This window comes from Schistocerca nitens, chromosome 4 (assembly GCF_023898315.1).
Source record: "Schistocerca nitens isolate TAMUIC-IGC-003100 chromosome 4, iqSchNite1.1, whole genome shotgun sequence".
NCBI classification, from domain to species: Eukaryota; Metazoa; Arthropoda; class Insecta; order Orthoptera; family Acrididae; genus Schistocerca; species Schistocerca nitens.
In genome coordinates, this window is record NC_064617.1 from 987,103,940 (window position 1) to 987,109,372 (window position 5,433).

Below are 5,433 nucleotides of genomic sequence, written 5' to 3' on the forward strand. Positions count from 1 at the left end.
CTGATTGTGCGATAATTCTCGCACTGGTCAGCTCTTGCCGTCTTCGGAATTGTGTGGATGATGCTTTTTCCGAAAGTCAGATGGTATGTCGCCAGACTCATATATTCTACACACCAACGTGAATAGTCGTTTTGTTGCCACTTCCCCCAATGATTTTAGAAATTCTCATGGAATGTTATCTATCCCTTCTGCCTTATTTGACTGTAAGTCCTCCAAAGCTCTTTTAAATTCCGATTCTAATACTGGATCCCCTATCTCTTCTAAATCGACTCCTGTTACTTCTTCTATCCCATCATACAAATCTTCACCCTCATAGAGGCTTTCAATGTATTCTTTCCACCTATCTGCTCTCTCCTCTGCATTTAACAGTGGAATTCCCATTGCACTCTTAATGTTACCACCGTTGCTTTTAATGTCACCAAAGGTTGTTTTGACTTTCATGTATGCTGAGTCTGTCCTTCCGACAATCATATCTTTTTCGATGTCCACATTTTTCCTGCAGCCATTTAGTCTTAGCTTCCCTACACTTCCTATTTATTTCATTCCTCAGCGACTTGTATTTCTGTATTCCTGATTTTCCCGGAACATGTTTGTACTTCCTCCTTTCATCAATCAACTGAAGTATTTCTTCTGTTACCCATGGTTTCTTCGCAGTTACCTTCTTTGTACCTATGTTTTCCTTCCCAACTTCTGTGATGGCCCTTTCTAGAGATGTCCATTCCTCTTCAACTGTACTGCCTACTGCGCTATTCCTTATTGCTGTATCTATAGCGTTTGAGAACTTCAAACGTATCTCGTCATTCCTTAGTACTTCCGTATCCCACTTCTTTGCGTATTGATTCTTCCTGACTAATGTCTTGAACTTCAGCCTACTCTTCATCACTACTATATTGTGATCTGAGTCTACATCTGCTCCTGGGTACGCCTTACAATCCAGTATCTGATTTCGGAATCTCTGTCTGACCATGATGTAATCTAATTGAAATCTTCCCGTATCTCCCGGCCTTCTCCAAGTATACCTCCTCCTCTTGTGATTCTTGAACAGGGTATTCGCTATTACTAGCTGAAACGTGTTACAGAACTCAATTAGTCTTTCTCCTCTTTCATTCCTTGTCCCAAGCCCATATTCTCCTGTAACCTTTTCTTCTACTCCTTCCCCTACAACTGCATTCCAGTCGCCCATGACTATTAGATTTTCGCCCCCCTTCACATACTGAATTACCCCTTCAATATCCTCATACACTTTCTCTATCTGTTCATCTTCAGCTTGCGACGTCGGCATGTATACCTGAACTATCATTGTCGGTGTTGGTCTGCTGTCGATTCTGATTAGAACAACCCGGTCACTGAACTGTTCACAGTAACACACCCTCTGTCCTACCTTTCTATTCATAACGAATCCTACACCTGTCATACCATTTTCTGCTGCTGTTGATATTACCCGATACTCATCTGACCAGAAATCCTTGTCTTCATTCCACTTCACTTCACTGACCCCTACTATATATAGATTGAGCCTTTGCATTTCCCTTTTCAGATTTTCTAGTTTCCCTACCACGTTCAAGCTTCTGACATTCCACGCCCCGACTCGTAGAACGTTATCCTTTCGTTGATTATTCAATCTTTTTCTCATGGTTGCCTCCCCCCTTACAGTGATGTAATCTAGGACAGAAATGAGGCCGGCCGCGGTGGTCTAGCGGTTCTAGGCGCGCAGTCCAGAACCGTGAGACTGCTACGGTCGCAGGTTCGAATCCTGCCACGGGTATGGATGTGTGTGATGTCCTTAGGTTAGTTAGGTTTAAGTAGTTCTAAGTTCTAGGGGACTGATGACCACAGCAGTTAAGTCCCATAGTGCTCAGAGCCATTTGAACAGAAATGAGGTCAGCATCAGTCATAATGTCATATGTACTTTAATTGCTTTACAGATCTATATTTCAACTGACATTTCAGCTATCATCAGTACATTATAAGTAATCATGTAGACTAAATGTAATTATAATGATGCATATTCCAATCTAACTCAGGCATGAACAAGCTTAGCATTAAAGTTGGAATAATGCTTGTACATGCCTGAAATTAGACTGGAATATGTTTCGTTATAATTACATTTAGTCTACATGACTACTTATAATGCACTAGTGATAGATGCACTGTCAATTGAAATCTAGATCTGCAATGCAAAGAAAAGACGGATGACACTACAACCAATGCTGACTTTCATTCTGTCGGGATTTTCCTAGCAACGTGTGAAGCAGTCAGCGTATTGCTGCTGAGTGGAGAGAATGCTTTGAGTCGTAAGACACATAGACTGATTGCTTCTGACGTAGACCCATAAGTAGAAATGCGTTTGATGGAATGAGGTATAGTGGATATAGCCCTAGAGAATCGTCCTTGAATCTGGGCCCCAGTAGTGTGGTGCATCGATACCACATGCACTATGTTGGGCAAAATATTTTGGTGGCATAGGAAGTCCATGCCGATAATAGGCTCGCACATGTCAATGACATAAAATGTCCAAATCTATAGCAAAACCAATGTAAGCTGGACGTGACGCTGTGGGTGAAGATTTCTGAGTCATCTGCCAAGTGTAGATTAATAACCGCTGATGGCTTGAAAGCTGCCATGCTCTGATAGGGCAGGAAACTTATATCTGAGCCCGCATCCATAAGGTAGTGTAGTTATGTCTTGAATGATGTCATCCATCCATGGGCACTGTAGAAGTGACATGAGCATATCCAACATGCGAGTGTGACAGGTGACTATGTTGTGTCGAGTGTGCTGAAGGGCACATTTCAGCCTGCAGAAGGCGTTTGGAAACTCACATGGTTTTTGACATTTTCGAGCTGTCCACCCGAAGGTAGTATGGAACCAGGAGAACGAAGGTCACGAAAAGTTTGACTGTGCCGTAGTCCCATGGCAGGGGTGGGGTGTTCTTACTGTGGCGAGTTGGAGCTGGACAGTGAGGTGTGACGTTACCAAGTTACATCGAGCTGGATCGACTGGCAGTGGTTGGCGTTGAAGATCATAGCACCTGTTTGCTACCTGATGTGCAATCGATGGTGACAGATTATGGGGAACATATAGTCGGTTAGCATGAGTCGTTTGTTGAGAGGTTCAGACTCATGCGTAATCATCGCTACTTGTGGTTCTGTCGGTAGTTTAACCAGGCATTGCGTTCATAGTACCATGTCTGGCATGAGGGCATGGTCGACAGTTGCCCAGAGATGTCGCCAGAGGTGTGACAGAGTGTTTTCGTGTAGCTGTTGATCGGAATAGCCTCCTGTAGTTGTTGTTCAGAGGTACATGAAAGGTGTTGTAGGAGCGCTAACTTCGGTGCATCGTACTTGTTTGATTGAGACGGTGACAGTATGACATCACTAATGATTTCTGTGTGACTCGCTAGATGGTACAGTAAAGTGACGTATTTAGAGTCATCATCAAGGACTCCTGTTGTCGTAAAAATATTGTCAGTCGTTGCAGACCACAAGATGGGGTTGTCGGCATCAAAAGGTGGCAATTTCATGCAAGTGCTGCCTTGTGGCACGCAAGGTGGCTGCCAATTGTGCACAAAGCTTCGTTTTTCGCAGCAAAATATGACTGGACGTTTGCATTTCACATTGCAGATGATGCAGGAAGCACACAATTTGCATCACACGTATGTTGCACTCAGTTTCGAATGGGAGCATTGCCCATGAATGCGCTATTCTCCAAATCTAAAAGCAGGTCCGTTATGTGAGACAACATGGCCAGTGATTGTTCGTGACACACGAATGATTGTTGCGGTGTGGTATGCAAACGGTCACAGAGCACAAACAACGTGGAAGGCATGGATGACGCGAAAATGTTCCTACAAGCACTATGGGGTAGTCGAACACCGTTGAGCTGCACTCACGGTGTGAGAATCGGTTCGAAAGTGGTAGGCATTGTTGATGTACCAAGGGTAAAATGATGTCAGTAGGGACGAATGTGCACTGGGTTATCAACATTGTTTGTGCACAGTGAGAACACGTTGTGGTGACGAAAAACGTCGAAAATTCGAAGAACTGCGTGTTTCATGGTTGACGTGGAGTCACCATTGTACATACGTAGATCGTAGTACGGGCCAGTTTTTACTGCAACCATAAAAAACGAATGCAGCAGATACATCTATGTACACTTCATTAGTCAACATAAATACATGCAAATACCTCAGACCGAGACTCATATCGCACTACTCTCACTCTGCGCAGTCCAAAGACCATTCTCTTCTCGTAGTGGAAGGCCTCTGGACACTGCGTCGAGATTCATACTTCCACGAGTATTTAGATGTAATGTCCCAAAGCGATTAAAATGGAACAAATATGTAAGGTCATTAGTAAGGAAGGGAAATGGTCGACTTCAGTTTATTGGGAAAATTTTAGGAAACTTTAGCTCATCTATGGTGCAGACGACTTATAGAACACTACTTCGAACCGTTTTTGAGTGTTGCTCGAGTGTCTGGGATCCCCACAAGGTCGTATTTAAGGAAGACATCAAAGAAATTCGGAGCCCTGCTGCTAGATGTGTTACTGGTAGTTTCTGTCAACACGCAAGTATTATACAAAACCTTCGTGAACTGAAATGAGAATCCCTGGAGAGATGACAAGATTCTTTTTGCAAAATAGTATTAACAAAATTGAGAGAATCAGCATTTGCGGATGACTGCGGGTCGATTCTACTACTACCGACATACACTTTGAGCAAGGTCTGCTAAGACAAGAGAAATTAGGGCTCATATGGTGAGCAAAATGTATGAGACAGGCAAAATACCCTCAGACTTCAAGAAGAACATAATAATTCCAGTCCCAAAGAAATCAGATGTTGACAGAAGTGAAAATTACCGAACTATCAGTTTAATAAGCCACGGCTGCAAAATACTAACACGAATACTTTACAGACGAATGGAAAAAATGGTAGAATCCAACCTTGGGGAAGATCAGTTTGGATTCCGTAGAAATGTTGGAACATGTGAGGCAATACTGACCCTACGACTTATCTTAGAAAATAGATTAAGGAAAGGCAAACTTACGTTTCTAGCATTTGTAGACTTAGAGAAAGCTTTTGACAATGTTGACTGGAAGACTCTCTTTCACATTCTGTAGGTGGCAGGGGTAAAATACAGGGAGCGAAAGGCTATTTACAATTTGTACAAAAACCAGATGGCAGTTATAAGAGTCGAGGGACATGCAAGGGTAGCAGTGGTTGGGAAGGGAGTGAGACAGGGTTGTAGCCTCTCCCCACTGTTATTCAATCTGTATATTGAGCAACCAGTAAAGGAAACAAAAGAAAAATTCAGTGTAGGAATTAAAATCCATGGAGAAGAAATAAAAACTTTAAGGTTCGCCAATGACATTGTAATTCTGTCAGAGACAGCAAAGGACTTGGAAGAACAGTTGAATGGAATGGACAGTGGAA